The sequence below is a fragment of the Simochromis diagramma genome, unplaced genomic scaffold (genome assembly GCF_900408965.1).
Source record: "Simochromis diagramma unplaced genomic scaffold, fSimDia1.1 OVJJ01000776.1, whole genome shotgun sequence".
Classification (NCBI taxonomy): Eukaryota; Metazoa; Chordata; class Actinopteri; order Cichliformes; family Cichlidae; genus Simochromis; species Simochromis diagramma.
The window spans coordinates 618,588-640,409 of NW_024387296.1; the positions used below are offsets into that span (position 1 = coordinate 618,588).

Below are 21,822 nucleotides of genomic sequence, written 5' to 3' on the forward strand. Positions count from 1 at the left end.
ACAATAAGCTTTTTATTTTGAAATTACAAGTTTAAAAAAAATGCTGTTACATGTAATGCTATTTCACTGTAATCCTTTATTATAAGTATGGACACAGAATCAAGTGAACAACATTTTGAAATAAGTTTAATTGGAATTTTGTACTATGCAAAAACAAAACAACAACAACAACAAACATATTAAACAAACACAGCCAGTGCCTTCATTTGTCCATTACATGTCAAACATAGCACTGACCCTTAGCCCCTGCTCATCAGCACATGCTTTCAAAAAGAGCTCCATGTCCTTTGCAAACTGAAAAAGAGAGGAACAAGTCCCTTGCTCCAGTGTCTTCTTCCTCTGACATGTCTCTTAAGACCCTCTGCTGGTCCCCTTGATTTAAGGACAGATATTTGGGCATTGTTACGTGTCCACGGAAAGTGCCTTATTTTGGACAACCCAGTGCACAGCAGGACGCAGATCTTCAACAACTGCTGGCTCCTGTGTCAGGCAAATGGGGATGAAAACATAGTTATTTCTCTGTTGCAGAACAGTTTTTTAACAGTTATTCAAATGTCACTAACCATGTAATTACACTACTGTTTAAAGTGAATACTGACCTGACTGACTTCCTGGAACTTGCGCTTTTTCAGTCTGAAAATGGGCACGTGTTGTCCTTCAAGCACAGCTTTGGCTTCCTCTCTCCAGTGTGCAAATAGCTTGCCAGAGCTACGAAGAGTAAGGCCACAGTGAGAGCATGTCATTTTCATGGACTTTCCATCAGCTGCAGTTTTATTGAACACAGAGGGTAGAGCCAATGAATGTTCTAACAAAGACTCAGAAAATGGTTCAGATACCGAAGACAAAACCTTGGGGGGGAGACGGGGCTCCTCGAAGAGTACTGCCGGAGGAATGCGGGTCTCCTCGGAGAGTTCAGCGGGGAGCAGTCCTGATAATGGTGGCTGACTTGGCATTGAAGAATGCTGACAAGACAATAAATGCCTTGCCATATCCCCACGCCGTATGATTGTAATCTTACAGACAGGGCAGTGAAAGTGTCCTGTTGTCCTACAAGGCTGCCTGCACCGGCATCTCATTTTATCTATAGAGAAAAAAACAAACAAACAAACAGATGTAATTTAAATGTAGTTGTATAGAATGCAATCAATTTGTCTAACAATCAGATTGTACATGTTAACAAAAACATCCAAGCCAACCTCAATAATGAAAGCAAAATGGTATGGATCACAAAAGTTATGTCAAGAAAAGTGGTGAAAAGTAAATAAAAAATATATTTTATAAAAAACACTATTTTTGTTGCAGATGAATACACTGAACTGTACAATATCAACAGCAACTTTTAAGTCAACAAAGATACTGCAGAAGTGCTTAAAAAAGTGCATATTTATAACTATAAAGTATATTTAATACAAACATACCTTTGAAAGGCAAAGCATTTTTTATATGCACACTTAGATGCTCCTCAATCTTTGCCCTGACAGTAGGGCTGAAAGTGGGGCACAGAGGGCAGTGAAAGAGTCCTCTGCAACACGTGTTGCATTCCTGCAGTTCTGGCTTTAAGCCCGAATTCCAGATTGATGTGTGCATCTAAAACACAGAGAGAAACAGATAAACACCATATACACATTTAAGTTAAGGTTTTAGCAGAAATAACAATTTACAGTTGGCATGTAATAGATTTGGGAAGAAAATTTTTGAAAAAAAAAACCAAATTTTTAAAAGACACTTCAATCTGTGAGACATGTTTCTATTGACATATAACAGTCATATAACAGCACGATGAAAAAACATTAAAATAAGGAGGAATGTTGTTGTAACGCAAAAAAAGTGGCAACATGATCATTGTAAGAAAACTAGACGATTCCTAGAATTATGAAATCACTAACGGCAAATTTATATAAGAAAGACTTAACCAACCTTTGCGATCAACTTGCAAGACTTCCACGGTATCCATGCGTGTTTATGGCTACTGTGGAGGTCACGTGCTTCCGGCTACTGTGGAGCTCCACAGTGGCTGCAGACAGACCCTTCTCGGTAGTGACAAGGTTGTTCCAATTCTCAGCACCGCTCCTCTCTTTCCCTGACTTCTCAGCAGTTGTCCTCCCCACGATGACGTTTTCATCGAGGCCAAGGAAAAGAGTTTAGGAAAAGGAGATTGGCGCTACTTTTGAAATAACACTCCACGGGGTTGCATTGTGCAGCTGAGTCACGTGACCGCACAGCAACAAATCACAGCGGAGCCAGATAAAGGGGGCGGAGCAAAGTGTGTGTTCAGGAGAGGAGTCGAGCAGAGAGAGCTGCTTTTTCATGAAACGGTTGTAAAGTAGTAAACTTACTGGAACATATACCACTACCAACGTTTGGATCGATATCTGCATCGATCTGCACACCCTTGTCTCCTGGATCCTAGCTGAGATCAGCGTGAACCACGTGGGTCTCTGCTCCCTGATCTGTTTCCTGTTTTTGGAAAGAGTTCCAGCTTCATCACGGAGTTTCTCTCGGTTTGTGGGCTCGTCTAAAGGTAAGAGCTAACTTTAATGTGGGTTCAGTTTATGCTGAGTTTAGCTCTGTTGAGAATAATAGATTGCTTGGTAGACATTGGAGTTAGACAGACTGTAGAGTTTGTGATTGCTTGCAACATCATAATATGGCGGTTGCTGGGGGGAAAGAATACATAAAGAAAAATAGTCTTGGAATATGAACAAAAGGATGGGGTGCAGGGCAGGAGAACAACCAACCCCCACCCCAGGACATGAAGCCACAGGCCTGGGGGAGCGCAACTCCAGGGTGAGAGTAGTGGAAGCTTGCTGAGAAGGGGGCCAAAAGGCTTTCGATGCGCTCTGAGGTCATAGTTTTAAACACTTGATGTACTCAGCTGCATGAAGAGCACGCTTGAGTTTCTCTAACACAATTAAATAAAACCTTATGAAGGTCAAAGGTCGTCACTTGTATGTTGAACTACAAACAGTTTTTTGCAGTTTTTTGCACATAGTGTGTTATTTACCATAAAGTGATGCAGAGTTATTCATACCAGAGTAACCAGAGAGGATCATATATTTTTAAATATATAACTTTATACAGGACTGAATATAATATCTTTATGTAAAGGTCCAGAGCCTCTGGGGAGTATCTGAGTATTTATAACATTACACAAACCAGAGGTCTCATCACAGTGTTCATGAAACGCTGGGTTTATCCATCTTCTGGGGCGGGCCTACAGAGGAGTGCTGAAGATTTCCCTGTGAGGGAGCTGCTGGTGAAGATCATGAGTCCTGCTTGATCAATGCGATGAGCTTCAGTGTTCCTGGTGTTTCTTAAATGAAGCCTCTTTCAGTGGGTCAACAGAACTTCTGGCACAGGACAGCTGTGATGAAAGAAAGGGAAGAAGTTTCTCCAAACCTCTGGACCCAGAAACCCAGCTCGGTCCTGATGGTCTCCCTCACTAGTTTCTCTCCAGGGTGAATGTAGCTGTTATACATAATACGGATTATTATTAAATGAAAAGAACACATTAGACTACACTACTGAAACCTTCTGCTGCTGTTTTTAAAGTTTCCATGTTACCAGGCTGTAGACTAGAGATTTAAACCGTTTTAGATCCATTACACTCAGTCTTAAATGTTAAAATCTCAAAGGACAGCATTATATTTTTGATATTAACAGTAACTCTGGGCCTCTGTGGAGTGTGCAGCTGATCTCATCGCTGTCTAAAAATGGATAAAAAAAACATAAGGAGTGCTGATCCTTCAATAACACAGACTATTAGAGTAACAGGTGTGTAGCATCGCTAACTAGCTAGCAACAAGCCTCCAACACAGTGCGTATGCTAGCAGCTAATCTAGCAAACGAATTAACAACAGAGCGATTTTAGAACTATAAGATGATAAGCTGTGTGTCTTTTCTTATAACAGTGACATGGTTGTATTTACCTTAATTAAACGAGTTGTCAGTCGTGGTAAACCAGCAAAAAAACTCAAGCCGCAGGTGCTACGTAAAAAGTGTAGGGGGCGTGTTTGCGGTCACGTCCAGCGGGCGTGTGGGCGGGAGTGTTACACAGTCGCTCCACCTCAAGTCATTACTGCGCAGACTCTGGCTCCAAATTTGCAAGATGGCAGCCTCCACAAACGGGATATTTTGGCTTCATTTTTGCATAATGGGAGGAGGTGGTGTCGCGTCGTCCATCTTTATACAGTCATTGATTGCAACATGGCAAATTGAACCTCCCCCACCCTCATTCAGATCTGGCCTTTGGAACTATTTTGGTCTTCATGTGACATATGACTCTGAAGGTATGCGCGTCATGGACAAAAGTAAAACAGTATGTCGGATGTGCCACACAATGCTCAATTACATGGGTGGAAACTACTGCGTTAGTGCAGTTTGCTCGTTAACGTGTTGACGGCGTCCAACCCCACGCACGGGGCGATCCGCGGTAGCTCGTTAACGGAGATTTGCCGTGTTGTGGCGTTAACGTCATTTCAGATTAACGCTGACAGTACTAGTGGGAACACAACGAATATGACTGCACATTTACGCCGACATCATCCTAGTGCAAAGACAAGTGGAAGCAGACAAAAACAACAAGCATGCATGCTACAAACTTTACCCGAGTCATTTAGACAGCTGTTAGCACATGATTCTCCTTATGGGGACCTGACATGTTTAATATGCTGATGAGAATATAGCCCAGAAGAAGCGTATAGTATAGCTTTTATTTTGGAAAGAGCCATTTCTCTGTAATGAACTCTCTTTTCCAAAGATGAGTGATTTCTCGATCAGATTTTTTTTTTTTATTACTTTATTGTTTCAGCAACATTAAATTTAAAAACTGTACTTTTGAGTTAAATTATATATTTATAACTTTAATAAATGACAATTAAAAAAGCATGAACACTTTTTTGTATCGAAAAAATATCGAACCGTGACACCAAAGTATCAAACCGAACTATGAATTTTCTGTATCGTTGCACCCCTAATGTGTGTGTGTGTGTGTGTGTGTACTTCTTTTTTGCTGAGTAACAGGAGACGAGTCTGGTGGTGCAGCAGAGGAACAATTTCAGCCATTTGGACTCAGCTCAGCGACTACAGTGGAAACAATGTCTTCAACACAAAAGGTGAGAAAAGTATTAGAGTTTTCTGTTAAGAGCAGCTTCCATCCTGGGCTCCTCCATATATACAGAATCTACATTCAAAATCAGAAACCACAGAAGTCACAAGAAAATACAAAGATCATATTTTATCTACACACATTGAAACAACAATATCATCAGTTGAACTTTGAATTTTTTATGAAATAAAAGATTTTCTCTGCTGATCAATATTTCCTAATGTCATTTTAATTATACCTCTCATTGTGTCACATTATTGTAATGTGACACCATCACCAGAAGGTGGTGGTAACACACCAACAAGGTGTTTGTTGACATGTTTGATTCCACCAATGGAGGGAGTTTCAGTTTGTTCCAGGACTGCATTTCACTCACTGCCTCTGTTTGTATCTCTGTCACTGCAGGACCAACATGGAGCAAGAAGTCAGTGCTCTCAGGAGGCCGACAAACCTCACAGAAGAAAGGGAGAGAAAACCTACAGCTGCGATGAGTGTGGAAAGTCTTTTACCCAGGCTGGAAACTTAAAAACACACCAACTCATCCACAGTGGAGTTAAAGCATACAGCTGTGACTTGTGTGGAAAGTCTTTTACCCAGGCTGGAGGCTTAAAGAGACACCAACTCATCCACAGTGGAGTTAAACCTTACAGCTGTGACTTGTGTGAAAAATCTTTTGTACAGGCTGGATACTTAAAAATCCACAGAATCATCCACGGTGGATTTAAACCTTACAGCTGTGACTTGTGTGGAAAGTCTTTTGCCCGGGCTCAAACCTTAAAAACACACCAACGCATCCACAGTGGAGTTAAACCTTACAGCTGTGAGTTGTGTGGAAAGTCTTTTTACTCAGGCTGGAGACTTAAAAATCCACAGAATCATCCACAGTGGAGTTAAACCTTACAGCTGTGACTTGTGTGGAAAGTCTTTTGCGCGGGCTGGAAACTTAAAAACACACCAACTCATCCACAGTAGAGTTAAAGCATCCAGCTGTGAGTTTTGTGGAAAGTCTTTTACTCAGGCTGGAGACTTAAAAAACCACAGAATCATCCACAGTGGGGTTAAATCTTACAGCTGTGAGTTGTGTGGAAAGTCTTTTACCCAGGCTGGATCCTTAAAAAGTCACCAACTCATCCACAGTGGAGTTAAACCTCACAGCTGCGACTTGTGTGGAAAGTCTTTTACCCAGGCTGGAGACTTAAAAAACACCAACTCGTCCACAGTGGAGTTAAATCTTACAGCTGTGAGTTGTGTGGAAAGTCTTTTGCCCGGGCTGAAGGCTTAAAAAGTCACCAACTCATCCACAGTGGAGTTTAAACCTTACAGCTGCGACTTGTGTGGAAAGTCTTTTACCCGGGCTGAAGTCTTAAAAAAACACCAACTCGTCCACAGTGGAGTTAAACCTTACAGCTGTGACATGTGTGGAAATCTTTTGCCCGGGCTGGAGACTTAAAAAACACCAACTCGTCCACAGTGGATTTTAAACCTTACAGCTGTGAGTTGTGTGGAAAGTCTTTTGCCTGGGCTGGAGACTTAAAAAAACACCAACTCATCCACAGTGGATTTAAACCTTACAGCTGTGAGTTGTGTGGAAAGTCTTTTGCCTGGGCTGGATACTTAAAAAGTCACCAACTCATCCACAGTGGAGTTAAACCTTACAGCTGTGACTTGTGTGGTAAAGCTTTTGGTCAAAGTCGAAACTTACAGAAGCATCTAGTTACCCACTCTGGAATTAAGGCGTATAGCTGCGACTTTTGTGGAAAAACTTTCAGTGAAAAAAGTACCGAAATAGTCACCTACGCATTCACACTGGAAATGATCTTTCCTACTGTGATCAGTGTGGGAAACTGTTTATAACAGATGCACAACTACAAATACACATGTTTACCCACACTGAGGAGAGACCTTATAAATGTGACCTGTGTGAGAAGACTTTTAAATCTCCACATTACCTGAAAAAACACCAAAAGATCCACACCAGAAAGTAACTCTGCAAGTGCAGTTACTGTGAGGAAGTATTGAGTTTTTTTATCTTGTAATCTTAACCTGATTGTTACAAGTAACGCGTTGGCCATCTCTGCTCTGTAATCTACAGAGCAACATGTACACTCAGATCATCACATATTTGTGTTGTCATTTGAATCAATAAATGGCTGATCTGATATCTACATGAGCATCAGTGTGTGTGGTTTAAACCTCACAGAACAAGAATGATCTTAGGAAACAGAACCTGAAGATTAAACAAACACTCAATGACTCAATCATTCAGCTGCATACACTGAACTTATGTAGAATATTTTTTTTTCCGAATTGTCAAAATATTCCACCACAACACTGAAAATGTAAAGCACAGCAATTCATGGAGTCACTGACAGATAGCACAGAGAGACACACTAACCCCGTTCTGGCTCCAGTAAATAAATAGTCTCCACAAATAAATCTCCACATTACCTGAAAAAACACCAACAGATCCACACCAGAAAGTAACTCTACAAGTGCAGTTACTGTGAGGAAGTATTGATTTTTTATCTTGTAATTTTAACCTGATTGTTTGGAACAAGTCTGATCAGTAAACCTATGGAGTTATTCTGAATGAACTGTTTTGGAAAATGAAGAATCATTTTTGCTCGGTAAGCTGAGTGTTATAATGTAAACAGTAAAACGTAATTGGACATTGGCAGAGATCACTTACGCTGTCATTGTTTAGAAGCAGAGCAACACAGATGGATCCAGTTCTCAGCCCTGTCGTCGCTGTGGTGGTGGGAAAACGTTTCTCTGTGACCTTTGTGGAAAAACTTCCAATCATCAACGGGACCTAAAACCACATCAACGTATCCACACTGGAGACAAAATGAACTACTGCAAAGAATGTGGGAGAGGCTTCCACACCAAGTGCATTAAAAATACATGAACTATTCCACAGTGTGTTCAAAAAGCACATCTGTGACCAGTGTGGGTCATCCGTCACCACTGCACATGAGCTTAAAGAACAAGAATAAGCAAATCCACACAGTAGAGACACCATGCAAGTGCAGACACTGTGACAAAAGCTTCTCACAATCAGGTCACTGTAACAAACATGAACGTACACACATGGAAGTGAACTTCAGCTGTGACCAGTGTGACAAGAGCTTCAGGAATCTCAGTTCATACTCCGAACACAAACGATCCCACACTGTAAATAAACTGTTTCACTGTTACCAATGTGCAAAAACCTTCACTTCATTATCTGCTCTGTGCAAACATCAGCCTGATCATGCAGGACTGAAATCACTGGATCACAATGAATCTGAAGAGAGAGAAAGATCCTCTTCTGGTTTCAGGGTCAGACTTAAAAACCTTGAGATCAGGCTCCACAGAGTTCAGATGGAATCTCCTGTAAAGAGTGTCAGCTGATGCCACATTTGGATCTGATGAGGTAGCTCTGATTTCTGGAGCTGCAGTGAATAATCCTGAATGTTACATTTAGGAAGGTGCATGTATAGATATGCATATCAAGTTTGTTTTTTCCTTTGAGGGATTTTAATTCTCTAAAATGTTATCCCTGTTACATTTTAACCCTTTGTTCCCTTAGGACACAGTAGTGTTTAGTAGTTGTACTATAAAGTTATAGGAATGTCTTTCTTTCTTCTTTTTTTAACCAACTGGTATTTCTATCAAAAATCAAATATGGATATGTAAATCATTTCTTTTATTTGAACTTTTTAGCTTTTCCAAATTAACTTCTTTTTATGTATTCATTGCATGTTTCACCTCAGTTAAATTTCAATCCTTCATTCATATTTAAACTTTTGCTGTGATAAAATCTTCTCTTAAATCCTTTTCTCCCAAACAAGCAAATATTTTCACAGCAGTTGCTCTTAAATCCTCCAAAATGAACTAAATCTGTCCACCAGCTTTGAAACAACACCTGCTGTGACTTTATGTCCAGAAAAAGAAACTCAAGCTGAACTGGTTTTGGGCTGTACTCCAGGTAATACCTTTTTTTTTTTTTTTTTTTTTTTTTTACCAGAAGCTGGAGCAGTGATGGCTGTGTAACCCTTTATTTAATAGAGAAAGAACACAATATTCACAGTGGCAGCAAAGAACTGTTAAAAGTTAAAAACAGCAGCACACATCAGAACCATTTTAAAGATTACAGGTGACTAATTTTAGTTAATTCAAATCCTATTAAACATCTATTTTTGGATCCTCCTTTCACTTTAGTGTATTTACTGTATCCTTGAAGTCCACGCTGTTTTTTTAATGAATTCATTTTGATCCACATGTTCTGCAGCTGTTTGCCTTTTGATTTGAAGTTTGCATTATGAAATCCTGATAATGTTAAAGCATCAGTTATAATTGATTAACTCTGTGTAAAGTTTGTCTTATTAAACAGTTTGGTGTGAAAAATAAAGAAATGGTCTCACAGCAAGTAGTTGGAGCCATGATTTCCGATTCAAACTAATTTAAATGTTTTTAGTGGTACATGTGGAGGTTATCAGAGGAGGAGACTTGGCTGCTCTCGGCACGGTTCCTGCAGCTCATTAAAAACTCTGAAATGATCTTCAAGGAAAAGATGATTAATTTTTCTTAAAAACAAGATGTGGGCATGACATTTTAACATGAGTGTGTTTAAGATGCATTGTGATTAGCATCTCACACGTTCCAATAAGCAGATGTTCCTGCATTGCAACAGTAGTTTGCAGATGTGGTCATCCCCCGACCCATCTGCAAGACTCTCATGCAGCACCAATTTGAAACGCAGCCTGGAAAGTGCGTTCATGGCCCTACAGGTTGCCTAAGCACAAGAGACAAATTGTGCAAAAAGGAATTGGCTGAAATGGTGAAAATGCTGTTATCATAGGATGAAATGAGGATTTGTTCCTCAGTGTTTGGTCTCCTATGCTTACCTTTTCTCCAGATGATTTGTCGCAGTTGAGAGGGGCCGGTTGTCTTTAAGGTGCTTTCAGGTAATTAAGAAGTGAGTGCAGGGTTTGTACCATTCATCACACTTCTGTAGGTTTGTTTAAAGACTCGGGCATTTTCAGCACCTGCTGTAGCGATAGCTGCGTCCTCACACTGCATATGCTGTTTGCCACCTGGATGATGTTGTCATTCATAGTGATACCACGGTGGAGCATGTGCAGTGGGTGGTCACAGTCCCTAAGTGTGTGGTTGGATGGAGGGACGTACAGTATTTGGTACACTTTGGGAGCTGGGCATGTGCATCCACACATGGATAAAACAGCAGCCATCGTATCCTGCCTGTTGTCCCAAGCAAAAAAGAACATCCTGATAATAATGAATTACAATATTCCTAACAAGAAGAAATAAATGCATGAACGAGTTTTTCAGCATCACTCTGGGACAGGATATTCTGATTTTCAAGATATTGCAACCATGGAAGAAAGCAGTCATAAATATTTGCTTAATATTTCCATTAAAGGAGAAATCCTGGTCAAAATGACTCTAAGATTCCATATAGTGTTACTGGAGGCCAAGGTATTGCATCCAGAAACGGATAAAATCCGTAGCGTTGATAAAAATTGGCACAGAGCTTCCCCCATGCATTACCAAAGATTCACATCAAATCATTCTTGATTGCTTTTTTATTGTCACAGTTTGATACTGCTGATTTCTTGTGAACACTCCTTTCGTTTAACCCAGTGACAGTATGAAGTTATTATGTTTGTTTTCATGTAAGTATCTACACTTATATTATCTATCTATACTTCATCTGCATCCTTCGAGGCCCCATTTGAAGGCTGATTATGTCCCAACATAGGCCAGAATTAATAGCGCAGTGGTGGTCACAACCCCCAGCAGATGGCTGAAGCGTGGGTGGCCAAAGAATAAACTTTTAAAAGCAAGTATAAATTTTTAGATCACTTATATATCTGCAAAGAACGTTATAACATTACACATGGGTTTTTAATTATCGATTTATCGATTAAATCGGTTCTGGCTTGTGATAATGTGATATCGATTCATTAAAATCCTGAATTGATTTTTTAATACAAATTTATTTTGACCAAAATGCCAGAATTTCAGGATAAACCTCACAAAATTTCAAACAAATAACAACAACCAAACAGCTGAATAGTAAATGAGAGCAGGAACACGATTCTGCACAAAGGCGTAAACACAAAGCGTGGATCCACCGACGGATCAGAATCAGCGAGATGTCGCCTTTCTCTCCCGACAGCACGGACACGGTCGGGGCTGAAAGCCGACAGCTCGCTGATGTTTCGGTGGGTCCGTGCTTGTGTTCACGCCCTTTGTCCACTAGATTCTGAAGCTGCAGGTTTTTTCTCTCTCAAAACAATATTGACTAAACCAGCAGCAAAGCAGATCCAACCCTTCACATAAACATCGTGATAATTTCCTCTGACTTTTGCTGTTTACTTCCACAACAATAAAATCACACTTCATGCACAGCTCTCTCCCTCTCTCTCTCTCTGTCTTTCTGTCTATGTGTACTTCAAGAACAGTTTCCCGTCAAAAAAATCTATTTTCTGCATTATTCGCTTGTTTATTACGCACAAGTCTACCGTTGTTTGCAGCGCTGTCGGCCGCTGTTTTTTCCCTTTTACATAATTCTGAAAAGAAAGTCTCATTTTTGCTGTTCAATAGGCTACTGAACAAATTCTTTTTAAAATTTAACTTTTAAAATTATGCGAAATTTCAAAACGCTTAGCTGTGTCTCTAATAAAACCTCTGTAACTTTGCTCTGCTTCACTTCAGCAGCATCAGCTGAGGTTCATATGTTGATTAATGGTTTTCTTTCGTTTTTGATGTACTGCAGAATATTTTTATAAAATCCCAGGCCAGGAAAATCAACTTGTGTTTTTCTCTGTTTTATCCTCAGCTACTTTGACACAAAGGCATCTTCTGTGATGCTCACACCTTTGATAGAGTCTAGCAAGTGTCAGTTTTTTATAGATATAAAATATGGAAATGTATTGATGCAGGACCTGAATGATGATTTATGGAATGTGGAATATCTGTCCATGCAGACAATATTGATTTGTAACTTAAAATTTGTTATTTTAACTAATAATCTTGTCAGCATAAAGTTCTTTATTTGGAGCACAGATCTACAAGAAAGATAAGTTACTGAAACGTGCTTGTGCTTAAATTCCATATCACTCTTTGGCAATATTGTGAGTAATGTTAAACTTAAAGATCATCTCTGCCTCCGGATCTGTTTCCTGCTGCCTGCCACTGAAGGCAGTGGGGAGAGGTAACAATTAGGCAGTGCATTTACCATGGCATATAATGTCATCTTTTCTCATTACAGTCCACTTTGACCAGCAGGTTTGTGACAGTTGGCTGAACATACTGAGCCAAGGAATCTAAATATACATTTGGCATCTCAGTGGGGCTACCAAAAGTCATCACCTCAGTCTTTTTATCATTGAATTTTAAAAAGTTAAGAGACATCCAAGCCTTAATGTCATCAAGACACTGAAGTCATGGTTGTAAGGAATATGTGCCTTTTTTCTGTGGAGGGACATATCTGACAGTCATCAGCATAGAAGTGAAATGCAATGCTGTGTTTTCTCAGTATAGATCCAAGAGAGAGCAGATACAAAGAAAAGAGAAGGGGGCCTAGAGCTGAGCTCTGTGGGACAACCACACAAGAGAGGCGGAGGACGAAACATGGTCACAGAGACTGACACAAACACAAATCAATTTTAATTGGAATTCCACGTGAAAGACCAATACAAAGTGGTGCACACGTGAGAAGTGGAACAACAATCATACATGATTCCAAACAATTTTTACAAATGAATAACTGAAAAGTGGGGTGTGCGTAATTATTCAGCCCACCTTTATCTGCAATTACAGCTGCCAGTCTTTTAGGGTCTGTCTCTACCAGCTAGAGACTGGTAGAGACATTGGTCTTTCACGTGGAATTCCAATAAAATTGATTCATGTTTGTGAATGCAATCTGACAAAATGTGGAAAAGTTCATGGGGCCCAATACTTTTGCAAGCCACTGCAGTAATTATTTTCTCATCAAATTCATTGTTGGTTAACACACTTACACCCCCCCCCCCCTTCTCCCTCTTCAGGTGCAGTGCGAGTTTTGTTCCAGATGGGCACATTTTGGATGTGCTCAATATGAGAGCAGCCTGGTCAAGTACCTGTGCGACAAATGTGCATAATTTGTACACGTTTCTTTTTCAGTTCTTTCTCCCTGTGTTCTGTTGATCTATAAATGTCAATATATGTATCTGTAAATATATTCAGTAAATATATACTGTAACTATAATGGAGTGAGTTCATTGTCAAAGTTTATATAGTCAGGTGTTCCAATCACTTCAGTGGTGACAGCTGTATAAATTAAGCACCTTGGCATGCAGACTGCTTCTACAAACAAGTGCCAAACCATGCTACTGTTGTTATTATAAACTAGAAGCATAATTCTGACGGGAAGAATTACGTGCCAAAACATGCTACCGTTGTTATTATAAAGTAGAAGCATACTCTGACAGGAAGAATTACGTGCCAAAACAGAAATACAGCAAGCTGTCCATACCTGAGGCCTTGGAAACTGCCAAGCAAAGACTCACAGCCTTGGCCAGCCGCTTGAGGAGGTACACCAGAGAGATAGAAGGCAGAAGAATCAACCAGCTGTTCTCCACAGAACCAGCAAAGGTGTACTCTCAGTGGCAAGGGAACAATAATAATAAGAGAACAGCACCACCAAGGCTGGAGACGGAGCAATACTGGAAGAGCATATGGGAGAAGGACGCAACCCATAACGGCAATGCTCAGTGGCTAGTGGATCTGAGGGCAGACCACAGACCGACCTCCCTGAACAGGGTCCAGTAACCATCACAGTGGCAGATATCCAAGAAAGGGTCTCCAGTATGAAGAGTTGGACAGCACCAGGGCCCGACATGGTTCACGCCTACTGGCTAAAGAAGCTGACTGCACTCCACGAGCGTCTGGCAGCACAAATGAACCAGCTGCTAGTTAACGAGAGACACCCGGAATGGCTAACCAAAGGTCGGACGGTCCTGATCCCCAAGGACCCCAAGAAGGGACCGGTCCCCTCCAACTACCGACCAATAACCTGCCTCAGTACTACATGGAAGCTCCTGTCAGGCATCATATCGGCTAAGATGAACAGGCACATGGGTCAATACATGAGCGGGACACAGAAAGGAATTGGCAAAAATACCAGAGGCGCAAAACACCAGCTACTGGTAGACAGAACAGTAAGCCGAGACTGCAAGACCAAGCAACTGAAAAACAACCTAATTCGTGATAGACCTTTGACTCTGTTTTGTTTGAATCCAACTGTTTTTTGCAGATGTGCATAAAACATGTTACTTTTAGTATTGTTATCATTATCATCATTATTGCACTAAATATATTTTAAATAAAGGATACTTTGATATACATTCTACTGTAAGGTTGGAAATGTATTTTCTTCACCCTAAAATATGTTTTGAAATGTATTTTGGTTTGAAAGAAATATATTTTCAATTTCAAAAATATATTTTTTTGGAGCATCACAAATATATGGTAAATATATTTACCATATATTTGAAATATATTTGGCCAGGAAAAATGTATTTTTTTTACCGTATGGGGCTGCTGATGCATCCAGAGCGGAGTCGGCGCCACCATCGGATGCAGCATGTTCGAGTCAGGGGTCACCAATGTGGAGGGTAACACAGACGACACGAGAGCTCTCGAAACACTGCTCGTTTATTACTCATCACCACAGAACTGAACACTTTCCCTCCAAAACACAGCAACAATACTTCCTGAGAACTGGGTGTGAGTGGAGCCCTCCACTGGTCCACCACAATTTTACTAACTGACATAAAAAGACAATGTTACCTCTGTGTTGTTTGATTGATTGATGTGATGGCTTGATGTCACTATGTGTGATGTAGTCTGTGAAATTATCATTTGCTGCTTATTTTTTGTTTGTTTTTGTAGCTGTCGTTATTATTGTTCTTTGAATGAATTAAAAATTAATTTCAAATGAATTTAGACTTGAAGAAAACCGTTTGGAGAATTATTTCTGTAATTTGTAATTTTAAAGAACATAAATTACTTAAACACTACAATCCAGTCCAACAAAAAAAATAATAGTAAATTTTTTACTCATTCATAAAAAACATATCTTGTAAGATCATGAAGTCTGAGTCTCACCTTCAGGTTTCCTATGAACACATCGTCTCACCAGCAGAACCAGTAACACCAGTAGAACCACAACACAGACTGATCCAAAAGAGGACAACACAGAGAGAATGACAGGAGAGAGTGATATAGAGGTAGGTGTAGTTGGAGATGTGGATGCAGGTGGAGGTGTGGATGTAGGTGGAGGTGTGGTGGTGTTGTTCCCTAAAATAAAGCAAACACAGTCATTAAGTTGTCGTCACATTGTGAATGTTGAAAGCTGCAGAAACACAGACAGGTGAGTGTGTCACCTGTGACAGTGATCCAGCTGGATGGAGACTCTCCATGACCGCTGATGTCACACTTGTAGAGGCCTTCATCAGACCTGGAAACTCGCTGGATGGTCATGTGACCTGTAGGCTGCTTCCTGATGAGGGAGCCATCTTTATAGAAAGCAGCTGGGAGGTTGGAGGGAGTGGTCTTTGTTTTACAGAGCAGAGTGACGTCATCTCCCTCCATCACAGGGAGGACAGGACTCTGCAGGATCACTGATCCACCTCAACACAGAGACAAACTACAGCATTTCATCCATTTACACACAGCTTTATCAACACTAACTCCACACACTCAGCTTACCAGTGACTGTCAGGTTAACCATGTTACTGATGGGACCCTCTCTGGACTCACACCAGTAAACTCCACTGTCCCATGAGAAGATTTTACTGATGTGACATCTGGTTGGCTTTGCCAACTGGCCTCGACAATGTTTGCTTCCATTTCTCCACAGAGTCCATCCAGCAGAGCTGTCGTCCTCCTCACAGTTCAGAGTCACAGAGTCATATTCAAAGAACTGAGAGCTGCTGGGACTCACAGTCAGACGAGCTGTGAGGGTTAAAATGAAAAACGCTGCTCGGTTATATTTTTGTGTCTGTGTTAAAGTGTTAAAAGGATGTTTTGCTTGATTCTGAAACATGAACCCAATCAGGTCATATCAGTGAGGATCTACCAGGTTTAAACTGTGACAGAAGAAGGTTACTGACCTTGGTTTGTTGTGCAGCTCAGCAGTGAGATCAGAACTAAAGAGAAATGACACTCAGGTTGATTTGAAGTGAACATAAAGAACAACTCCACACAAACAGCTGACAAACACACAAACTCGTCTCTCGCGTATATAGCTACTCCTTCTTCTGTTTGATGTCTGCAACGTGTCAATAACAGCATTCAGAGTGCAACTCATCTAAGAGTAAAAAGGGTAAACTAAAACCTGTATTTTATTTTATTTATTTTATTTTTATTATTTTTAATTACTTTTTTCCTGACATTTTTATTACGACATGTCTGAACAGCCTGCTTTTATACCATTGTCATGTTTGACCTTTGACCAAATTCTTGAAGCATTGAATACCAAAGTGGTGTACTCATGTCTACCAAGGCCTAGTAAATTGTTGTAGATTTTAAAAATGGTCCATAAAAAACCATTAAAAACGTTGGTAATATAAAGTTCACGGTCTGTGTAACGGTAGATACCACTAACACCTTAAATCAATCTAATATTTTAAATTGTTTCAAAGTCACATTTGATGTGACCTTGACCAAATATTCACTAAAATTAAATCAGCTTGAGCTTTTACTGGCATCTTCCATCACACAAAATTTGGAAATGATATAATGAAAACTGTGCATACTTAATTGCTAACAAAAAGACTAAAAGTCAAACAAACAATCTAATTGATTACATACTCACTCCTGTTGGTGAGGAGAATGAAGTTTGGACATCAAAAGACTTGAAAGTGTTTAAAAAAATAAAACACAATAAAAACAAATACAGTCCAATTATTCTCACATTCTGGACACTTCAAGCTCCTTTACTTCTTTCCCCCCCCCCCAAAAAAAACATATCTGAATACAATTATTGTTTCCTTCTGATTGTTATGATCTCCACATTACATCAATATAAAAAAACATGTAAAGTCATGTGTCCACTGTGCAGCTGTGTTGATATAATGAGTGAATGATTTGATCTTTTCACTGCCTGCTGTGTTTCCTCGACTCCTGAGCAAAGATAAAGAGTCAGTTCAGACCTGCAGTTGGTCCTCGTGGTGTTTGAACTTGAATTCAGCCTGATTTGTTTTTCATGTCTTCTCCTCCATCATCAGTTATCAGGAGAGCAGACAGTCAAAGTACAAGAATTCAAACAAACACAGAGATTCTACTTACAGAGCAGACACAGCACAGATGTTTCCTTCATCGTCCTTCTCACTCATTTGAGCTTTTTTTCATTTCTGTCACTGACACCAAGTAAAGCCCGCCCTCTTCCTCTGAGCACCAGCTTTCTATTGGTTCAAACACAGAAGTGGGTAACTTATTTTTTATATTCATGCCAAAATCATGTTCAGTGTAACTATAATGAGTTTATAGTTCCTTTTTCTTTATACACTCTGAAAACACTATTACTTAAAACTTACACACAAACATAAAAGACAAGAGCAGTAAAAAATGAGTGTGGTTAAAGTCCGCTGTGACAAATGCAAAAACCTACACAAGGAAGAACTGTTGTAGTTGCCCTTAATTTATATATCTTATTTCAGTGATTGAATCAATTCCTCGCAATTTAACAGTGTAAATGCATTTATACAATGTAAACTCTGAAAAGCTGAGAAATTTAATCTCCTCTGCTCTCAGTGATCTGTAGTTTGGTTGGAAAACAAATCGATTTCCATGTGGTGGACGTCCCCCTCAGTGACAGAGGCAGAAATTCACATTTTACACTAACACCATCCTCACGCATGATTTATATATGGTCACTAGATGTTGGACTTTAAACACTATCATTGATTCCAAACAGATCATCAGTGTTGCTTCCACCGCTTCTTACAAGAATTAACTTGCTGGGCATTTGTATTTAACTTAACTGTGGATAAAAATGAACTTCACTTACATATTCAGCTGGCTCAAGGGGCTTTATGTTACATAATATACTTTATATTACATTAATAATAATTAATATAATTGTTAATAATAATATAATTTAAGAAGAAGCCTCCAGCTGAACCAGGCTCAGGGAGGGGCGGCCATCTGCTGCGACAGGTTGGGGTGAGAGAAGGAAGACAGGACAAAGACATGCTGTGGAAGAGAGACAGAGGTTAATAACAGATATGATTCAATGCAGAGAGGTCTGTTAACCCTTTAAGACCTACCATAGAACCAAGTCCGCCAGAGCTTATATTATATTTTTACCTGCTGTGGAGCCATTTTTGGGAGCATTTCAAGTTGCTATACATCAATACAACCATTATAGCCCAGATTTTAATAATATGTATGCATTAAGTGCACAGTAATTACATAAATTGCAAAAAAGTGCAATAAACTACAAAAAAATTGAAAATCGTTTTTGCTTTTTTAACATATATTTGTAGTTAGAGAAATTTAAGAGGCTTATCCCTCAAAACTGTAAATACAAAAAAGTTGCACAAAATAGTTTCTTACCACAAGAAATTTATTTTGAGTGTCTTCATAGTTTTATTTTTGAAATACACCAATTTTTATACACTGCAGGAAAAACGAAAATAAATATTATACTGCAAATTTGCAAAAAGCAGCATATGCATCAAAATAAACTATTTCCAGCAGTGCAATATGAGTCCTAAGCATCCCAGAAACGACACAGAAAGTCATAAAGTCAAACATAACTTTTAAAAAGACCAGTATAGGCCCTGAGGCCCTGATGGTAAAAAAGACTACATTTCCGCGAAAATGACGTCACTTCCGGTTTCGGGCAGGTAATGGCGGAAATGCAAAAGTTCGCGCTGACGTCTATTCCAACGTAGGAAGTGTTATGAACAGCTGATCGGATCGGCAAAGCGTGTTTCTGGAATATTATGTTTTTGTTCCTTTTGCAAGCACTTTTTATGCAGTTTTTGCAAAACTTTATGTGGAAGGAAACCGTGACCTAGGACAAGCTGATGGCATAAGATGTAAGTACAACTCCTCCGGTTTCATATGCAAAAAAAATTTTTGCGCTAGCTTACGTGGTTGCAGTGCTACCGGGATTTAAAAATAGTTACGCAAAACAGAGCGTGCCCGCTCCGATCGGCTCTAAAGGGTTAACACATAGTGAGTGAGAAAGGTGACTGGAAAGGAAAAACTCAATGCATCATGGGAATCCCCCGGCAGCCTACGTCTATTGCAGCATAACTAAGGGAGGATTCAGGGTCATGTTAGGTTGAAATTGTTAAATGTTGTCATTATTTTACTTAAATTTGTAAGCCTTGCTTTAAATTGTATGATTAAAGATATTCTTTGTTTCTATCCCTCCCCAGCCTGTTGAATGGTGGGGGTGGGGGTTTAACTGTAGGGACATCCTATGTGAAGATTCTCTGTCCTTATTTGGTGAAATGTTTTACTTCCTGCCCTTTATGTCCTCACCTTGTGTATGGTGAGACTGTTAAAAAGGGGTTGAGCCATATATAGGGTGAGGGAAGATGACCCTTTGTGATCAGCAGAAAGTCACACAAAAACACCCACATCCACACACACTCACTCATGTGCACACACACATACACATGTACGTGCTCGCACATGCACACACACACACACACTCACACACACACACACTCAGTGCGTGACGCACCACAGGTGGGGTTTACAATGGGTGTTTGTGAAACTGAGTGTCACAGAATAAAAGGCTGGAGGGGGGTCCTGGTTTTTGGAGTCGTTTGAGACAGAGGGCAGAGATGCTGCCAAAGGCTCCCCTTGCTAGCAAGTAAAACCGGTTAAACTGTTCGTCTTGCTTTCTTCATGGGTGATAAGTCTTTGAACTAGCGGGCCTGCTGAAGCGCAGATCCAACAGTTCACCTGGTCCAGCCCTAACTATATGCTTTAGCAAAAAGGAAAGTTTTAAGGTTCGAGGTTCAAGGTTCTTTATTTGTCACATGCATAGTTATACAAGTATAACACACAGTGAAATGTAACAGTAACAGTAGTAGAGGACACGCTCCTCGACATGTGCAAAAATGGGGGGTAGAGGAAGAACATTATATATATATATATAGTATATACATTAGGTGAATGTGCAGTAGTAGCAGCAAGCAGGTGAATTCTGTACATTAATAAGAATAGACAATCTGACTATTTTACAGAATAGACAATATAAACATATTTAAAGTTAAAGGAATTTGAAATGTACATTGTGCCTGGGTTTAGAGTGTCTGGAAGAGAGTCCTGTCTCAGTCAATTATAGATGATGTGAGAGGGCGGGTGTGTGTGTTTAGGGCACGGATGGTTTGGGGATAGAAGCTCCTCTTGAGTCTCTCTGTCCTTGCCCGGATGATGCGGAACCTTCTACCAGATTGCAGAAGTTGGAACAGTTTGTTGCCAGGATGGGACGGGTCCTTCAGTATCTGCGCTGCTCTAGTCCGGCATCTCCTGGTGTAGGTGTCCTGAAGCGGGGGGAGAGCAATCCTGCAGCAGCGTTCTGCTGTACGGATCACTCTCTGGAGAGCTTTTTGGTCCTTCACACAGCTGTTCCCGAACCACGATGTCATGTTCTGTGTGAGGATGCTCTCCACAGCGCCTGTATAGAAAATCCTGAGGATCTTTGGAGAGACCCTGAACTTCCTCAGTTGTCGTAGGTGGTACAGGCGCTGCCTAGCCTTTTTGGTCTGGACCTGAATGTGGGCAGCCCATGTCAGGTCTGAGGAGATGTGGACACCAAGATACTTGAAGGACTGCACCCTCTCCACTGGAGCTCCATTGATGATGATGGGCTTGTAGTCTCTGTGCTGACCCCTTCTGAAGTCCACCACCAGCTCCTTGGTCTTGCTGACGTTCAGCTGGAGGTGGTTGTCCTGGCACCATGATGCCAGATTCTTCACTTCATCCATGTAGGCCGCCTCATCGTTGTTGGAGATGGCACCCAACACCACTGTGTCGTCAGCAAACTTCACAATGGTGTTGGAGCCATGGGTGGCCACACAGTCTGAAGTGTAGAGGGAGTAGAGCAGTGGCGAGAGGACACATCCCTGAGGTGCTCCTGCGTTGATGGTGATGCTGTTGGAGAAGCACCTGCCCACCCTCACCACCTGAGTTCTGCCAGTGAGGAAGTCCAACACCCACTCACACAGACGGCTGTTAAGTCCCAGATCCCTGAGCTTTGTGAACAGTCTGCAGGGCACTATTGTGTTAAACGCTGAACTGTAATCGACAAACAGCATTCGCACATAGTTACCCTGTTTCTTGTCCACATGGCTGAGAGTGGTGTGTAGGACGTGGGCGATGGCATCCTCTGTGGATCTGTTGGATCTGTAGGCGAACTGCAGCGGATCTGTGGTGTCTGGGATGGAGGAGGAGATGATGTTCTTCAGCAGCCTCTCAAACACCTTCATTACTACCGAGGTCAGTGCAACTGGCCGGTAATCGTTCAGGGATGAGGGTTTGCTGTTCTTGGGCACAGGGATGATGGTGGATCTTTTGAAGCATGTGGGGACCACAGACTTCACCAGGGACTCGTTGAATATGTAAGTGAACACACCTGCTAGCTGGTCAGCACAGCAGCGCAGCAGACGGCCGGTGATGCCGTCTGGCCCCGCCGC

The 21,822-nt window shown here is 40.8% G+C and overlaps 4 long non-coding RNA genes across 4 annotated transcripts; 2 read left to right on the top strand and 2 right to left on the bottom strand.

Moving 5' to 3' along the window:
- Nucleotides 1-439: 439 nt before the first annotated feature.
- On the bottom strand, nt 440-2,026 carry LOC120716493. The gene is made up of 4 exons (XR_005691943.1): nt 1,918-2,026; nt 1,419-1,587; nt 837-1,081; nt 440-708 (listed from the first exon to the last, which is right to left on the bottom strand). It is a non-coding gene; the product is annotated as an uncharacterized LOC120716493 (long non-coding RNA).
- Nucleotides 2,027-2,280: 254 nt separating this feature from the next.
- LOC120716494 lies at nt 2,281-5,531 on the top strand. The gene is made up of 3 exons (XR_005691944.1): nt 2,281-2,521; nt 5,023-5,114; nt 5,513-5,531. It is a non-coding gene; the product is annotated as an uncharacterized LOC120716494 (long non-coding RNA).
- A 379-nt stretch (nt 5,532-5,910) lies between these two features.
- Nucleotides 5,911-8,204, top strand: LOC120716490. The gene is made up of 2 exons (XR_005691940.1): nt 5,911-6,164; nt 6,417-8,204. It is a non-coding gene; the product is annotated as an uncharacterized LOC120716490 (long non-coding RNA).
- Nucleotides 8,205-15,753: 7,549 nt separating this feature from the next.
- On the bottom strand, nt 15,754-17,096 carry LOC120716508. Its single transcript, XR_005691958.1, has 3 exons — nt 16,273-17,096; nt 15,869-16,114; nt 15,754-15,789 (listed from the first exon to the last, which is right to left on the bottom strand). It is a non-coding gene; the product is annotated as an uncharacterized LOC120716508 (long non-coding RNA).
- Between the last annotated feature and the right edge of the window lie 4,726 nt (nt 17,097-21,822).